We start from the raw sequence: 19666 nt of genomic DNA on the forward strand, positions 1-19666 counted from the left end.
AATCATAATTAAACCTCATCAGTTTATTTAGCTTCAAGACAGCTCCCTTGAAAATGATCTTACCGTCAAACCAAACAAGTTCAGAATTGTCTAGAAGTTCAAGATGCCACTTCTCAGATAATAACAGGAAACCTCAGACTACGTCTATATTCATTCTTAACTGGCCCTATTATATTGCAAGTTTTATTAGGTTTTCTTCTCTTCAAGACATCCTGCCTTATGCTCCGGGTATATCGGCTACATGGTATGGTGCTTATAAGTACTAGATTAGTAATCAAAAGCTACAAGTTCCAATTCCAATCAGAAGTTGCATGCATCATTCGTCTTTTTGGCATTCACAATATTGGTCCAAAGATGAAAAGAATATTACCTTTGCCTGTCCCAAATGGTATTGTTTCCAAGCATTTTAAAACAATAAAATTAAAAATCTAGCTAAAAGTAGGTGCCAGCCTACCAATTTTTCCATTTCACTCATATCTGAACTTGAAAAAACTAAGTTGTTTCATCGGAGAACCCCTGGCATAACCATCAATTAAATTAGGAGAGAATTATGTTCAATGCAGAAGGAGGGGATGGGAAGGGAGGGAAGACACTGAATTAGGAGACCTGGGTCCTATTTTCGGCTGCACCAATCAGTATCTCGCTATGGAAAAAGGAGTAAAATGACTTCTGTGGGGCTATTTTAAAAATGAAGAGCTTAACCTATTTGGTTTTCATGGACCCTATCGATTATAAATATAATTGGTCTATTCCATGAATCTTTCTTCAACAGTGGAATGGAAAGAAAAATCAGCTTTTAGTCTATTCATGATAAGCAGTGACTGGTAGCAAATATTAGCTTTGGGAATGGGATGATACCTTAATGTTCAAATAATCATGCGGTTCTAAGTTATGGCATTAGTGCTACTCTCTAAAATATACAATTCAAGAAAAGACAGAGCCCTCTTTTCTCAGTTGGTTGTTGTATGTACAGTGGAGGAGCAGATCCTCTGTTTCAGCTTGATGGTACCCAGGCTCCCAATGCAAAGGTATATGAGGTAAACAAAATTAGGCATGCAGGGCAAAAATGCCCCCCAATTTAGTACTGTACCAGAAAAGCTACTTTCACAGGAAGAAAGGGCCAAGTTAGGTAAACAGATAAATTGAGCTATAGACCGCTGCGTTGCAGGTGAAGCAGCCCAGAGCGGAGATGGTTAACAAAAGAAAAGGTGCGTTGTTAACCCCGAGGTTATTCCACCTGACTGTCTCATCCCCTAGGCTAGCTAAGTTAGACATGGCACCTCCTGTCTGCCATTAACAACCATCTGCCCGGCGCCAGGATTTTGTTTTATATTGACCCAAACCCCAAACACTGTATATCTTCCAAATGCCCCTCTTCCCTCACATCCCCAGGTTAATGTTCACAGTTTGTCTCTTTGTGCCGCCAATCACGTTTGTAAGCCTTCTGATCTTAATAAATATAGGGCAAAGACCCTTATTCGGGGCTCCTGTCTTTTCCCAGACATACGCCATCTCTCACCTTAATCCTGTGTCCTGCTCTTTTGTTGTCCAAAAGGGAACTTTAGACTTAGAGTCTATGACACCAATTTCCTTTGCCACTGATTTGATCGTATCTTGGAAGTGGCTAAATGGAATTTTATTTCTACAGTTACTGATATTCAAACTATGAGGGCCACTGTCAGCCTTGTCCTGGGGAGACTATACCCTAACACCCGTGTGGGAAGAAACCAAGGACAACCCCAAATATTAAAGGAATCAGCAGCTACCTACTATAACAGAAACTGATTTACAGTAGTGACCACACCCAGATGGGAATTTCTGAGGAGTGGGCACGAGAGGTGATTAGCTGCTGTATTTTATTAAATATACCATGAATCGAAAAGCACATTATTTTTTTATGTATTAAAAAAGGAAAAAAGGAAGGAGCGCCTGGGTGCCTCAGTCGGTTAAGCGTCCGACTTTGGCTCAGGTCATGATCTCATGGTTCATGGGTTCGAGCCCCACATCAGGCTCCGTGCTGACAGCTCAGAGCCTGGAGCCTGTTCTGTGTCTCCCTCTCTCTATGCCCCTCCCCTGCTCATGCTCTGTCTCTCAAAAATGAATGACCATTAAAAAAAAAAAAGGAAAAAAGGGGCACCTGGGTGGCTCAGTCAGTTAAGCATCCCATTCTTGATCTCAGCTCAGGTCATGATCTGGCTGTTGGTGAGTTCGAGCAGTGTGGAGCCTGCTTGAGACTCTGTTTCTCCTTCTCTCTGCCCATCCCCTGCTTGTGCTCTCTCTCTCTCAAAATAAATAAATAAACAAAAAACCTTTTAAAAAGGGGAAAAAACATGCTTTAAACTAATCCATGATGTCACTGATAAGCTGAACTTCAATTTCAGAGAAAATGTGAATAAATGATCAGAGAATCAATGAAATATGGTAATATTTTTTTACTCACTTGTCTGAATACATCTATCAAAGTAGACACTTTTAAAATACTCATAACTGTTTAAACTTTTTGGTAATTTATTTGTGGCCTTAATAGTCTACAGTATTATGTAGACACAAAACATTAATAAAGAAAAAATTGTCATTTTCTGTTGGATATTGTGTCATTTTACATTTCGGTCTCATCCTAAAATGGGTGGTTTCCAACTTTTTTTCCTTCCCTTTTTGGAGTGGGAGGTTTAGTGTATTAGACTAAGGAATATAATTGCTTGAGAAACAGGTAAACCCCACTTCTGAATTCATAGCTAACCTCCTTCTAGCATGCTATGGGAGGCATGTGACATCATCTTTCAAATGAAGAGATGCATAACCATTTATACCAAGCAAAGTTGCTGATCTAGGTTTCTACTCACATCCCAATTTGAATGTGAAAGTTTTATTCTCATCAGTTACACTGACTGATTGCAGCTCACTGTTAGATAATGTGAGTCATTTCTAACAAGGACAGTACTGTCTACCAAGTAGTTAAGCATCCCAAAGCAGCAGCACAGTGGCTGACAGGGCCACTAGAATCACTACTACACATGCTAGGCTAGTGTGTCACATTTCATGGATTCATAGTTCTTGTTTAGACTCTAAGACTTTGAACAACTGAGGGGAGCTCAGTTATTCCAAGAAAGTCAGTTACAGGATACATGTACGAAGAGAACACTAATATTTCATTCCCTGAGTGGACATCTGCTTAAGCTGTGGAATAGCTGATGTACCCCCAATACTGCACTCTATGCCCATATGAAGGGCAGGGTATATTTGAGGAAAAGCAACAGAGTCAGCGATGGTATAGATCTTTCCCGAGGTGGAAAACAAGGGTGTTCAAGGGGCACCTGGTGGCTCAATCAGTTAAGCATCCGACTTTGGCTCAGGTCGTGATCTCACGATCCGTGAGTTAGAGCTCTGTGCTGACAACTCAGAGCCTGGAGCCTGCTTCAGATTCTGTGTCTCCCTCTTTCTCCATGCCCTTCCCCCACTCACACTCTGTATCTCTCTCTTTCTCTCTCTCTCAAAAAGTAAACATTAAAAAAAATTAAAAAAACAAAAAACAAAAAACAAGGGTGTAGGAATTTTCCACCGGTTCAGTGGATACTGTGGAAAACCTGAGCCATGTTGCAGCTACTCTGCACCAGAGGGCGGTTTGCCAGGCAAAAGGCCCCAACAAGGATATGAAGCATGCATACTAGGATAGAAGCCAGCTGGGGAAGGGGTTGGTAGAGGCCAACACAGGACCATAACTCCTATTTCTGGAACTGTGTTGTACAGAGGTTTCTTTTAGGACCCCCTGAAGAACACCATGCACCTCCCACCCAACTTATAATTAGGCCCACCAAAGATTTAGTGACAGACAAAAAGAGGATACAGCAATACCAGCTAACTTAGAGACCTCTGTCCCCTTCTACCTCATTCCCCTCAAAATACTAAAGGAAAAAAAACAGGAAGGGTAACGTTAAAGGGCAAATCATGCTCCTCTCTTTGCTTCATGATCTTAAGGTCAAGGTCTAGCAGGAGCTGAAGGAGCAAAGGAGAAAAAGGTGGGCATAAAGCAAACCTAACAGGAAGTTTTAAATGGGAGGGAATGGGGCACCTGGGTGGCCCAGTTGGTTAAGTGTCCAACTTTGGCTCAGGTCATGATCTCACAGTCCGTGGGTTCAAGCCCCGCATCAGGCTCTGTGCTGACAGCTCAGAGCCTAGAGCCTACTTCAGATTCTGTGTCTCCCTCTCTCTCTGCCCCTCCCCTGCTTGCACACTCTCTTCTCTTCTCTTCTCTTCTCTTCTCGTCTCTTCTCTTCTCTCTCTCAAAAGTAAACATTAAAACATTTTAAAAAAACATAAGTGGGAGAAAAGGTATGAGTTTTTATGCCCAAAAGTGCCCAGAAAGGTAGATCATATCTCCCTATCTCTAAGGAATAGGAGTTTAGACTGTCAAACTAGGGTGGCTACACAAAGCAGGGTCTCTTTAGACACCTGAATCATCATTTATGTGACCTCAAATTCTGATGCAATATTGCCATGGAACTCTTGGATGTCCACCAGATCCATTAGAAGAATATCTTCTGCCAAATTAATTCTGATGAGGTATACTGAGGAGTTCTGAAATTCTATGTGTCTTTAGTGTAACCATGGGTAAACAGCATATATGGAGGTTAAACAGGGCATCATTAACTAGATATTGTTGCTTGTAATATGCAGAGTTACATTAACTATATGGTGGAGATGACTGTACAAGTGACAAAAATGGGCCCAGTATTCCTGCCAGTACTCAGTCTATGAGGACAGGTTTGAAAAAGATTAACTGGCAGTAGGAGAGGAAATGAGGTAACTTCAGGTCAAGGTTAACAAACTGCTCGCATGTCCACCGCTTTGGTAATATACAGTCTGAAACCCTCCAAATTAAGTTCGGACCATAACCTGAAAGGAATAACTGAGACTAGATTAAAGATTCATAATCTATAAAAGGGCCTGAATGCCAGAGAATAAAATACCACTAATTTTAAAAGAGCAACTAGACTATAAAGGAACCAGTCCTAGAACCCTTTGGGTTGAAGGGACTAGTGAGCCCCACTGTTTACATTCCCTCTCCACCTTGACTGTACAGATGGGAGTAGAGTCTGGGCGCCCCAGCCCACACCAGCCCCAGCGTTCCCAATAAGGTGACCCCAGCAATGCACACACCAGGACAGCCCTGGACAGTGTCCACTATAGCTCTAGTCATCTCACCAAGGCAACACAGATACAAAACATCCCAGGACACCCCAGCATTACACCCACTTGATCTCCAGGGGACTCACTGTGGCACCCCCTATGCAGAGTGCCCCATGATATCCTAGACCATACTGGTTTCAAGTCTACTGTGTTTCCAGGGTACCCTCTGCCCAGAAAGCCCCAGGACACCCCAGCTTGTGCCCACTTCAGTTCCAGCTGTCCAACCTGGGTGGTCACAGCTTGGAGTGCCTTGGGACTGCCAGCCCATGCCCATGAAAACTCCAGCCAACGAGCCAAAGCTGCCAGGGACACACAGTCTAAAAAGGGGATGTCCCTACACAAGGCCATTCTTCAAGTTTAGGAGACGTAGATATTCTGCCTAATTCATAGACACAAACACAGAAAGTCAAACAAAGTGAGGAGACAGAAATATGCTCCAAATGAAAGAATGAGACAAAACCCCAGAAAAAGAATGAAATGAAACAGAGGTAAGCAATCTACCTCATAAAAAGTTCAAAGTAATAGTCATAAAGATGCTCACCAGACTAGAGAAGAGTAGGTGAACTCAATGACAACTTCAACAAAGAGATAGAAAATATTAAAAAAAAAAAAAAAGAATCAGAGTTGAAGAATACAGTAAATAAAATGTAAAATACACTAAAAGGAATCAACAGATTAGAGGATGCAGAAAACAGAACAGCAATCTGGAAGATAGTGTAATGTTAAGCACACTGCTGAACAACAAAATGAAAACAGAATTCTAAAAAGTAAGAATAGAGTAAAGGGCTCTTTAGGACAATATCCAGCATATTAACATTTACATGAGAGAGATCCCAGAAGAAGAAAGAGAGAAAGCAGCAGAAAATAACGTGAAGAAATAAGAGCTGAAAATTTTCCCAACCTAGGGAAGAAAATGGACATCCAAGTCCAGGAATAAAAGAGACCCCCAAATAAGATGAACTCAAGGAGGTCTACACCAAGACATATAATAATTAGAATGTCAAAGATTAAAGATGAGCAGGGAATCTTAAAAGCACCAAGAAAAAAGCAACCAGTTATATATAAGGGAAACCCCATATGGCTTTTCAGCTGATTTTTCAGCAGATACTTTACAGGCTAGGAGTGGCATGATATGTTCAAAGTGCTAAAAGGAAAAAACCCACAACCAAGAATACTCTACCCAGCAAGGTTACCATGTAGAACCGTGGAGAGGAAGAGTTTCCCAGACAAACAAGTTAAAGGAGTTCAACACCACTAAAATGGCCTTACAAGAAAGGTTAAAAGGACTTTTTTCAGCAGAAAAGGACATAATTAGAAGATAATTATGAAAGGAAAAAAATTTCACAAGTAAAAGCAAACATACAGTAAAGGCAGTAGATCACTTATAATGCTAGTATGAAGGTTAAAGACAAAAATAGTAAAATCAGTTATATCTAAAAAATAGTTAAGGTAATTCACAAAATAAAAATATATAAAATGTGACAACATATGCATGAAATGGGAGTAAAAATAAAGTTATTTTTTAGAATGTGTTCAAATTTAAACAATTATCAAATTAATACAGACTCCTATATACTTAGGATATATGAACCTCATGGTAACATCAAACCCAAAACCTATAATATATACACTAAAAATAAAGAGAAAGGAATCCAAGCATAACACTAAATTAAGTCATCAATTACAAAGAAAGAGAGCAAGAAAAGAAGGAATAGAGAAGTAGTACAAAAACAACTAAAAAAATTAACAAATGGCAATAAGTTTATATCTACCAATAATTACTTTAAATATAAAAGTCTAAATGCTCCAATCAAAAGACACAGGGTAGGGGAGCCTGGGTGGCTCAGTAGGTTAAGCGTCCAACTCTTGATTTCGACTCAAGTCATGATCGCATGGTCCATGGGATCAAGCCCCGCACTGACAGCATGGAGCCTACTGGGATTTTCTCTCTCTCCCTCTGCCCCTCCCCCAGACACACTTTCTCTCTCAAAAATAAACATTAAAAAAAAGCCATAGGGTAAATGAGTGGATAAAAAAAGTAAAAAGACCCATCAATATACTGCCTATAAGTGACTCACTTCAGACCTAAAGACACATACAGACTGAAAGTGAAGGGATGGAAAAAAATTTTCCACAGAAGTGGAAGCAAAAAAAAAAAAAAAAAAAAAAGCCATACTTATATCAGACAAAACATATGGCATTACTAATTACAAAAAAGGCATTACTAATGATAAAGGGATCAATCCAACAAGAGGATATAACAATTGTAAATATGTATGCACCCAACATTAAAGCACCTGAATACATGAAAGCACCTAAATATTAAGACAGAAAGGGAGAAATTGACAGGAAAACAGTAATATTAGGGGACTTTAACACCCCACTTACATCAATGGATAGATCATCCAGTCAGAAAATTAACAAGGAAATAGTGACTGTGAATGACACATTAGACCAGATGGTCCTAACGGATATATACAGAACATTCCATCTAAAACCAGCAGAATATACACTCTTTTCAAGTTCAAATGGAGAATTCTCCAGGACAGGTCATAGCTTAGGCCATAAAACAAGTTTCAATAAATTTAACAAAACTGAAATAATATCAATAATATCAAGCATCTGTTTTGATCATAATAGTATGAAACCAGAAATCAAGTACAAGAAGAAAAGTGGAAAAACACAAATATGTGGAGGCTAAGCCAAATGCTACTAAACAACCAATGGGCCAATGAAGAAATCAAAAAGCAAATCAAAAAACGCATGGAGACTAATGAAAATAAAAACATAACAGTCCAAAATATTTGGGACACAGTGAAAGTAGTTCTAAGAGGAAAGTTAATAGTGATATAGGCCTACCTGAAGAAACAAGAAAAATCTTAAATAAATAATCTAACTTTATGCCTAAAGGAACTAGAATAACAACGAAGCCCAAAGTTAGTAGAATAAAGGAAATAATAAAGATCAGAGTGGAAGTAAATGACATAGAAACTAAAAAAAAAAACAAAAAACAAAAAAACAAAAAACACAAAAAACACAAAACAACAACAACATAAGAAAAAAATCAATGAAACCAAGAGCTGGCTCTTTGAAAAAATAAAATTGATAAACTTTCAGCCAGACTCATCAAAAAAAAAAAAAGAGGACACAAATAAACAAAATCAGAAATGAAAGAGAAGTTGACACCACAGAAATGCAAAGGATTATAAGAGACTGCTGTGAAAAATTATATGCCAACAAATTGAACACCATGAAAGAAATGGATAAATATCTAGAAGTACACAATCTTCCAAAACTTAATCAGGAAGAAAGAGAAAATCTGAACAGACTGATTACTAGTGACGAAACTGAATTTTATAATAAAAAAAAAAAACTACCAACAAACAAAAGTCCAGGACCAGATGGCTTCATAGGTGAATTTTACCAAACATTTAAAGAGTTCATCCTTATTCTCCTCAAACTATTCCAAAAATTGAAGAGTACCTAACACTTCCAAATTCATTCCATGAGGCCATCAAAGACACTAAACGAAGATACACAAACCACTAAACAAAAAGAAAACTACAGGCTAATATCCCTGGTGAAACATAGATACAAAAATCTTCAATAAAATATTAGTAAACTGAATTCAATAATCCATTAAAAGAATCATTCACCATGATCAAGGGGTATTCTTACTGCAGGGATGCAAGGATGAATGAATATTCGCAAATCAACCAATGTGATACACCACATTCACAAAATAAAGGATAAAAATTATATGATCATCTCAATAGATACAGAAAAGCCATCTGGCAATATCTGATATCCATTCATGATAAAAACTCTCAACAAAGTGGGTATAGAGGGAATATACCTCAACATATTAAAGGCCACAAACGATAAACCCACAGCTAAAATCATACTCAATGGTGAAAAACTGACACTTTTCCTCTATGATCAGGAACAAGACAGGGAATTTCAAAATACACACAAAATAACATACTTTGGCCCTGCCTAATTTACTCTCTCAGGAAATCCCAAAAGAAGTAGTGAAGAAGCCCCACTAGGAAGCCCCAGGATGGGCCTAGGGAAGATGTGGATGAAAATGCAGAATATGGCTAGGAGATGGTGGCAGCAATGCCCCACATTTGCCTATGTGTCTATGCCCAAACTTGATTCCTACCTCCTTTCTTTACTGAAGTCCATCATCCCTCAAAGGGCAAAGTTCTGAATCAGTGGCTCGAGTGCCATCAGAGGCTAAGTGAAATAGGAATTTCCCTGATGATGCCAAAGTATCTGAGTTTGGGCCTGAAAGTGTGATGAGAAATCTCTGGGCAACTAGCGACTAACTCTAAAATATCTCAGACACTGAACACTTCTTGTAATTGCTATTCCCACCCAAAAGTGTTTACATGCTATCTCCTGCCATAGGCTCTAAATTGAGATCTCCGGTGTAACTTTTGTAACAAAACCTAGTATTAAGGGGCGCTGCATAGTTTTTTCTTCAACTTCTCTTTCAACAATTTTCACACAAAACAAATTTAAATAGCAACACTTTGGAATGACAGGTATTATCGAAAAAGCAATAGTTGGACTTAAGGTCTAAAACGCCTGGATATGGGGTGCCTGGGTGGCTCAGTCGGTTAAGCGGCCGACTTCGGCTCAGGTCATGATCTCACAGTCCGTGAGTTCGAGCCCCGCGTCGGGCTCTGTGCTGACAGCTCAGAGCCTGGAGCCTGTTTCAGATTCTGTGTCTCCCTCTCTCTGACCCTCCCCTGTTCATGCTCTGTCTCTCCCTGTCTCAAAAATAAATAAAAATGTTAAAAAAAATTAAAAAAAAATAAAACGCCTGGATATTACTGACTCAGTTTCTAAAATGCAACCTAAAGCTTGGGGTGGAGTAGAGCATGGAGCACCCAGGGAATAGGAATAAAGACTTGCAATGATGCACCCAGAAAGGACAATCATCCACACCCCTGGGTGCAAAGCTTTTTGAGTATTCCAACTAAGAGGTTTTAGTTGAACCACTTGCTTCACAATGTTATAAAATGTTATCTGCTGATCACCCACCTTAGAATCCCTAAGACTGCTCATGAAAGGAAGTTCCCTGGCCCCCTGGAGACCTATGGACCCTAAAATGTGCTTTTTTAAAATAAATTTTATTTTGTAGTAATTCTAGATTTATAGCAAAGTTGCAATGACAGTACAAAGTACTTTCCTATACTCCTCAGCCAGTATCCACTAACATTAGCATCTTACATTGGAATGGTATATTTGTTAGAAATAGTGAACTAGGGGCACCTGGGTGGCTCAGCTGGTTAAGCATCCAACTTCGTTCAGGTCATGATCTCACAGTTTTTGAGTTTGAGCCCTGCATCGGGCTCTGTGCTAACAGCTCAGAACATGGAGCCTGCTTTGGATTTTGTGTCTCCCTCTCTCTCTGCACCTCCCCCACTTGCACTCTGTTTCTCTCTCAAAAATAAATAAATATTGGAGTGCCTGCTTGGGTGGCTCAGTCAGTTGAGCATCCAACTTCGGCTCAGGTCATGATTTCACAGCTCGCAAGTTCGAGCCCCGCGTCGGGCTCTGTGCTGACAGCTCAGAGCCTGGAGCCTGCTTCGGATTCTGTGTCTCCCTCTCTCTCTGCCCCTAACCCACTCGCATTCTGTCTCTGTCTCTCTCAAAAATAAATAAACATTAAAAAAATAAAATAAAAATAAATATTTTTAAAAAATTTTTAAAAAGAAATAGTGATCCAAAACTGGTCCATTATTATTAACAGCTGATTTGGATTTCAGTAGTTTTCCCACTAATGACTGTGATCCACAATCCAATGCATACTGCGTTTATTTTTTTTAAATTTTGTTTAATGTTTATTTATTTTTGAAAGAGACAGCATGAGTTGGGGAAGGGCAGAGAGAGAAGGAGACACAGAATCCAAAGCAGGCTCGAGGCTCTGAGTCAGCACAGAGCCTTATGCGGGGCTCAAACCCACAGACTGTGAGATCATGGCCTGAGCCAAAGTCAGACCCTTAACCGACTGAGCCACCCAGGCACCCCAAATCCACAATGCATTTAATCATTATGTCTACTTAGTCTCCTCTGGTCTGAGACAGCCTTTTCCTCTTTTTCATGATCTTGCCAGTTTTGAGGAGTCAAGTATTTTAGAGAATGTCTCTCAATTTGGATGTCTTTGGTAATTTTCTCATGATCCCATTGAGGTTATGGGTTTGTGGGGAAAATACCACAGAAGTGAATTCCCTTCTCATCACATGATATACATCATGACTTATCACTGATGATACTAACCTTGATCACCTGGTCAAGGGAGTATCTGCCAGGTTTGTCCACTGTAAGTTCTTTCCCAGCACTTTCCATACTCTATTTCTTGGGAACGGATCCTTAAACCCAAGCTACACACAAGAAAGGCAGAGAATAAAGTTCTGCCTCCTAGAGATGGGAGTATTTGTATACATAATTTGGAATTATTGTGTACTATGTATTTTTCTCACCTATTTATTTTTTCACTCATTTATATCATTGGGGACTCTGATGCATTTACTATATGCTTTGGTTTATAACCCAATACTACATTACTTGTTACTCAAATTGTTCCAGCTTTGGCCACTGGGAGCTCCTTCAAGTTGGCTCCTGTGTCCCCCTGACATCCTCCCACTCTTTTTTTTTCTTTTTTAGCACTTTCTTACTTTCTAGTAATACAATATACTCCAATTCATCGTGTATTCTCATTGCCTCAGCCCTAGAATCAGCCATTCCCCTCAAAGAGTCGTGGTTTTTTCTTTTACTGGTGGAATAGTATTAGAAACCCGGATCAAGATGCTAGGTAGAACTATGCAGTTTTGACAAGCAGCCAACCTGATTCTTGTGCACTCTAGTCAACTCTAAGGACAACTATTTTGAAAAGTCAAGCACATTGGGGCGCCTGGGTGGCTCGGTCGGTTGGGCGTCCGACTTCAGCTCAGGTCACGATCTCGCGGTCCGTGAGTTCGAGCCCCGCGTCAGGCTCTGGGCTGGTGGCTCAGAGCCTGGAGCCTGCTTCCGATTCTGTGTCTCCCTCTCTGTCTGCCCCTCCCCCGTTCATGCTCTGTCTCTCTCTGTCTCAAAAAAAAAAAAAAAAAAAAAAAAACGTAAAAAAAAAAAAGAAAAGTCAAGCACAAATAAACTAGAAGTAATTTGTGAAGAAAAGTTCTGAAATAGATGTTTTAAAGAATCACTAATACTTTATTCATGTTAGCTCAAAATTTAAAGTTCTAACATGCAAAGCACCCTGATGGGCTAAGAGAAAGGAAAAAACAAAATAATGGAAGAGATCAAATAATGATTCCTAAATAAAGTGACTGCAATTGAGCACCTAAAAACTAGAATAGAATTTATTTACTGGGAGCATTGTCTGTGCCAAGCACTAAGCTAAGTGCACAGCCACAAACCTAAAGCTGTAGGTATAATTTCTCCTTTTTAAAAGATACGGAAAATGATGCCTAGAAAGGTATAGATTTTGCACAAAGCAATACCAGTCAGTAGGTGGCAGAGTTGAGACACCAAATCAGGTCCGTGTCATTCTGAAGGCCAAGGATTTTGGCACAGAATTCTGATAACTACTGCTTATGTGAGATTCTGTGTGTACACAGGCTGTCTCTATCACATCTCAAATGCCATGATGGAAGGTCAGCTTAATCATTGTTTTATGTCCTGTGTCTGTTATACAGCAGGTACTCAGCAGATAAATCTGATTAAATCTGGCCAAATCTCTACATGGTGAAAATGAGAACCACAAAGTACATTTGCTTCCATTGTATGTTATAATTAGACTTGTGTTCCAAATTAGATAAAATATGACGAAAAAAACCCCACCCCATCCTACTGAAAGAATACTTCTAAATTAACACACTTCAGATTTGGGGATGATGAAAATAGGTATGAATAAACCTGTTCTGAGTAATAAATTTTAGTAAACAAAAAGATAGTTATTTGATAAGTAGTCTAACAGTAAGCAAATCACAAAAGTCAATCATTTTCTTCACTGTCGTAATTAATCAATCATGAACTTCAAAGATGAAACTGTGTTGTTCAGTGTTTCTTAATACAGAGCAGATCCTTCTTAACATATAACAAACACTGAAACAGATTAAGGATTAGAAACCATTTCTATTACACTATTATATAAAGAAGGAAAGGAACCTAACACCAATAAAAAAAACTTTTAAAATTAAGTCCACATGTATCAGCTAATTTGTGAATAAGTTTTAGATAGCTACTTCCTATGAAATAAATGTATCTCATAATATGCCAATCCAGTTGTTCCTTCTTTCATTCATCAAATATTTAATTAATTCCTATTACGTGCCAGCACTGTTTTATATTGTAAGGACCATAGCTATGACCAAAACAGACAAGAAACGCTGCTGTTATAAAGCTAACAGTTCTCAAGGGAGGGTAACAATAAATAAAAACAACAAATGTCAGACGGTGATAGGTGCTAGAAAGGAAAATTCACAGAAGGGGCAAGAGGTTGCAATTTAAGGTAAGATATGTCCTCATTGAGAATGTAAACTTTACCTGAGAGTGGTGAGCGAGCTCAGACATATCTATCAGGAAGAGGAAAATACAAGTGCCAAAGTCATGAGGCAGGACATGTTCTGTGTATATGTACGGAGCCACAAGAAAGCCAGAGCAAAGTGAGTGAAGAGTGGAGTGTCATAGGAGATGTGGTAAAGAAGAAACTGCAGCCACAGTGAATGAGTGGAGTGGAGCAAGATGGGGACTGCTAGCATAGTGCCTTCTGGGTGATTCTGAGCACTTCGACGTTTACTAACATGGAACACCATTACAGACAAGGTACTTTAAAAGATCACTCTGCCTTGCTGTTTTGAGAATCAACAACAAAAGGGGGGGCAAGAAATCATACAGATGAGAGAGTGATGGCTGGGATGTAAAGTGGTAACAAGTAGAGAGAGTTAAAATGTGGTTAGGTTCTGAATATATTTTCATGTTAGAACCAACACTATCAGCAGATGAGATGTGAATATGAAATAGAAGAGTCAGGAATAACAACAAGGTTTGGGGGCTTAGTAAAGAGATGGCTGGAAAGACAGTTACCACTTACTGAGATCAGAAAGGCTGTGGTAGAAGCAGATTGTTTTGGAAGGGACATGAATTTGTTTATGTAGAGTTTAAGGATTCCAAGAGGAGATGCTTAGTAAGCAGTCACATAGTTTTGCAGTGCAGGGTGGCCCTCCAGGATATAAATTTTGGAATCATTACCCTTTCAAGCCATGAGACTAGGAAACCCCATCAGGGGAGTGAATACAGACAGAACAGAGTTTCAAGACAGAAGGTAGTTGCTGGAGGGGGATGTGGGGTGAAGAGAGGTTTTTTTTAAAAGGCGTGTAGACTAATGAGAATGAATCTATCAGAGGGGAAAAGATGATGCTGGAAAGTGCAGAGAATTGCTTGAGCAATTGCTGAAGGAGTTTCCTCTATTTGCTTCAAAGAGTGCTGAAATGCAGCATCCTATCTCTATGCAGAGGAAAGGACACATAGAAGCACTGAGATGCATAATGGCCAGAAAGCTAAGCATTAAAAATATTGTTCACCTTGAAAGCAATACAAGGGGTCAGAGGAGTAAGTAAGATATACAATTAACACATAAAAATCAATAGCCTACTAAACATGTATCTGACAATGGATTTGTATCTAGAATATATAAAGAATTCTCAAAATTCAATAATAAAGGAAAACAATCCAACTAGAAAATAAGCAAAAGACATGAAGGGAGATTTCACAAAAGAGAATATATAAATAGAAAATAAATATATGAAAAAATGTTTGACATCATTAGCCATTAAGGAAATGGAAATTAAAACCACAATGTGACATCACTATACACCTATCAGAATGACTAAAATAAACACCACCAAGTGCTGGTGAGTATGCAGAGAAACTGGATCACTCAAATATTGCTGGGGGAAATGTAAAATGGTAATCTGTATAATGACAAATTAGTTTGTCCGTGCCCTTAAGAGTTATATATATACTTACCACACAACCCAACAACTATATTCCTGGGGATTTACCAAAGAGAAATAAAAACTTAGGTATACAAAAAAACCTACAAACAAATATTTACATCAGCTTTCTAAGTAATAGCCAATATTGCAAACAACCCAGATGTCCTTCAATTAATGAATGCTTCAACAAACTATGGTACATCCATACCAATGGAATACTACTCAGAAATAAAAAGGAATGCACTACTGATACATACAACTTGGATGAATCTCAGAAGCATTATACTGAGTGTAAAAAGCCAATATCAAAAGATTCCATATCATATTATATAATTCCATTTATATAACATTCTTGCAATGACAGAATTATAGAGGTGGGGAACAGATCAGTGATTACCAAAGGTTAGGGATGGTGGTGGAAGAGGAGGTATGTGACTATCAAGGGAAGATTTTTTGATGATGACAGAATTCTGAATCTTAACTGTAGTGGTGATGACAAGAATCTACCCAAGTGACAAGATGGCACAGAACTATATACACAGAGTGTACCAATGTCAGTTTCCTAGTTTTGATACTGTACTACACTTATAGATATAACCACTGGAGAAAACTGGGTTAAAGTCTACAATGGGACCACTCTGTATTATCTTTGTAATTTTCTGTGACTCTATAATTATCTCAAAATAAAAAGTTTAAAAAACAGAATGCATCTGTGGAAGTATAACTTTGGCCATGAGATTTCTTAGGTCTCATATCAAAATAAATATATGGTTTGTTAATTTAAAAAAGTCAATACCTATTCGGGGTCTTTTGTGGTTCCATACAAATTTTAGGATGGTTTGTTCTAGCTCTGTGAAGAATGCTGGTGTTATTTTGATACAGATTGCATTGAATGTGTAGATTGCTTTGGGCAGTAGAGACATTCTAACAATATTTGTCCTGCCAATCCATGAGCATTAAATGTTTTTCCATTTCTTTGTGTCTTCTTCTATTTCTTTCATAAGCCTTCTATAGTTTTCAGAGTACAAATCTTTTACCTCTTTGGTTAAGTTTATTCCTAGCTATCTTACAGGTTTTGGTGCGATTGTAAATATGGAAGTTCCTCGAAAAAATTAAAAATAAAGCTACTCTACGATCCAGCAATTGCATACTACCAGGTATTTACCCAAAGAATATAAAAATGCTGATTTGAAGGGGCACATGCACCCCAAAGTTTATAGCAGCGCCATCAACAACAGCCAAATTATGGCAAGAACCCAAATGTCCACTGACTGACAAATGGATAAAGAAGATGTGGTATGTGTGTGTACACACACACACACACACACACACACACACTACATGGCGATCAAAAAGAATGAAATCTTGCCATTTGCAACAATGTGGATAGAACTAGTGTTATTATGCTAAGTGAAATAAGTCTGTCAGAGAAAGCCAAATATCATATGATTTCACTCATATGTGGAATTTAAGAAACACAACAGATGAACATAGGGGAAGGGAAGGAAAAATAAGATAAAAACAAAAAGGGAGGCAAATCATAAGAGACTCTTAAAGACAGACAACAAAATGAGGGTTGCTGGAGGGGATGTGGGGGGAGGATGGGCTAGATGGGTGATGGGAATTAAGAAAGGCACTGGCTGGGATGGGCACTTGGTGTTATATGTAAGCATTGAATCACTGGGCTCTACTCCGGAAACCAATACTACACTGTATGTTAACAAACTTGAATTTAAATAAATATATTTTTGAAAGAAGTCAATAGCCTAGCACATGAGTCTTCACAGCAGTTTTATTTGTAACAGCCCCAAATGGAAACAACCCAAATGTCCATATACATACAATAATGTACTACTCAGCAATAAAAATGAATGAACTATTGATATGTGCAATATGGATGCATCTGAACATAATCAATGCCAACTAAAAGAAGTCAATGCATGATTTCACTCATAGAAAACTCTAGAAAATTTAAACTATAGTAACAGAAATCAGATCAATCACTGCCTGGGGTGGTGGTGATCGTGGGGAGAGGAAGGAGGAATTATAATGAGGCAAGAAGGAACTTTTGAGAATGATGCATTTGTTTACTATGTTGGTTGTAGTGATTCACAGTGTGGTTTCACAGATGTGTGCATATGTTAAAACTTACCAAATTGTACACTTTAAATATTTGTGGCTAATCATAAGCCAATTTAACTCAGCAAGGTTTAAAACAATTGGTAGCTTACACATACACAAATAATAACCAGTTAGAATATACCATGGAAAAGAACACCCCATGTATAATAGCAACAGAGTAATAATACTCAGGGGCCCACCCAAAAAATGTGCACAATTTGTATGATGCAAACTACAAAACATTCCTGCAAGACAGAAATGTTGATTTCAACCAAAAGAAAGAAATTTCCTCTTGGAGAAGGTGATTTAATATCTTCAAGATGTTAGTTTCCCTTAAGTTAATTTACAGACTAAAAGAAATCCCAATAAAAATACTGACAAATTATTTTTTCTGGAGCTAGACAAATTAATGCTAAAATTTATATGGAAAAGCAGGCATGCAAGAATAGCTCACAAAACATTGGAAAAGAGGAGCATATAAGGGGAACTGGTTCTAATTTATACTAAAATACACTGAAAATCCTCTCTAATTAAAGCAGTGTGGTAATGGCATTCTAGCAGAATGATGGACCAATGAACTAGAATATAAAATCTAGAAATCAATTAAGTATATATTGAATTTAGGAATACGATAAAGGGTAACTAAAATCACTGAAGCAAAGAAGGATTGTATAAAAAATGGTCTTTGGACAACTGAATAGCATGTGAAAAAGATTATATCCATAATTCATGCCATACTCAAGAATAAACAGTGAGTGAAACAGAGATCTCAATGTCAAAACTCAAGTATATTTGTAAGAAGAAACTGTGAATTCCTCTATCCCTAGGGTATAAATAAAGATTGTTGACTATGATCAAAAATCTATATTCAATAAAATATGTGTTTAACTTATGGCTATAATGAAAATGAAAAAAATGCATTAAAAACCCATAAGCAAAGTCAAAATATAAATGACAATTGCAAGCAAATATATGAAATACACATCACCAATAAAAACAAATATCTCTAAAATACTTTTTAGAAACTGAGGGGAAAAAAAGATCAGAAACCGGATAGAAAAGTGGGCAAAAGACAAAGACAATTCACAAGATAGATATAAAAATGGCCCGTAAAACACATGGCAAAATATGCCACTTCACTCCTAAGCAGAAACAACATCAAAATATCACATCTCACCCAATGACTTGACAAACATGTCAAAATTTTCTAGATACTCTCTGCTGTTAAGACTGTCATAAAATATATATATTTCATTCTCAAATATCTGGTGGGAGTACAAAATGGTACAACCCTTATTGAGGGCATTCTGGCAATATCTAACAAAACTACATATGCATTAACCCTTTGACCACCAATCCACTTGTAATTCACCCTGAAGATCCACTTCCAATAATGCAAAAATACAGAAGCACAAAATTATATATTACAGCATTATCTGTAAAGTACAAAAATACTCAAAACTAGTTAATACCCAAATACAGTTGACTGGTTGAATACACTGGCACATCCTTATAAGAAAGTAGTATACAGCTTCTAAAAAACAGAATAATCTCTGAATACATATGGAATGATATGGATGAATGAATGAATATAAAAGTTGTCCCTCTCCCCACTATGGTATTAGTATTATAATTCTGAAACCACTCTGTGTGTGCTGTAGGACTGAGTAAATGAGATAATATATTGATGTTATTGGGAGCCACGGTTCTCACTGTCAAAAAAACAGAGAATATCTCCATCTCATCTACAAATACAGAAAGGGGAAACAAATAAGAACCCTGAGGGGTACTGGAATTGGAGAGCAGTAGGATGAATCTGTAAGTTCACATTTTTGTACATATACATGTGTTTGTGATTTTTTCCCCCAAGTTCTGGTGCTGGAAGGCCCAGAAGCAATGGTACATTCATAGCAATGAGAATATACTAGCTACTACATCTTGATTTCTAAATACTATTTCTAATAAAAGTAACCAAGGCTCCTCACAGAAATAGCCAATTCCAAGGCGGGGGCAGGGAAGTACATGATGATCCTGGAACATTTTGCTCACCCAAAAAGTAAAAAAGTGCTTTAAAAAATGATAATGTCAAAGAAGCAGAGAACCAGTCTGAAGAAACCTCCATTAGCCAAATATGGGACAATTTGACCAAAACATTGACAATAATGGATTATAGCTCTTGAATAAAGTAATCTTTGAGTCTGTAATAATGGATTATAGCTCTTGAATAAAGTAATCTTTAGGTCTGTATAGCTAGCTAGCTAGATTGTTCCTGCCCATAGCGGAATGTCAACTAACAAATGTACACAGGATGGAGTTAGAAATCACCACTGGAAACTATAATTGATTCA

General features: G+C 38.0%; 1 protein-coding gene across 3 annotated transcripts in view; it reads right to left on the reverse strand.

Moving 5' to 3' along the window:
• The window catches only part of PRRG1 (proline rich and Gla domain 1), a 316191-nt gene that overhangs the window by 41693 nt on the left and 254832 nt on the right, over positions 1–19666 (reverse strand). The gene's annotated exons all lie outside the window — the stretch shown is intronic.

This window comes from Panthera onca, chromosome X, assembly GCF_046562875.1.
Source record: "Panthera onca isolate mPanOnc1 chromosome X, mPanOnc1 haplotype 2, whole genome shotgun sequence".
Classification (NCBI taxonomy): domain Eukaryota; kingdom Metazoa; phylum Chordata; class Mammalia; order Carnivora; family Felidae; genus Panthera; species Panthera onca.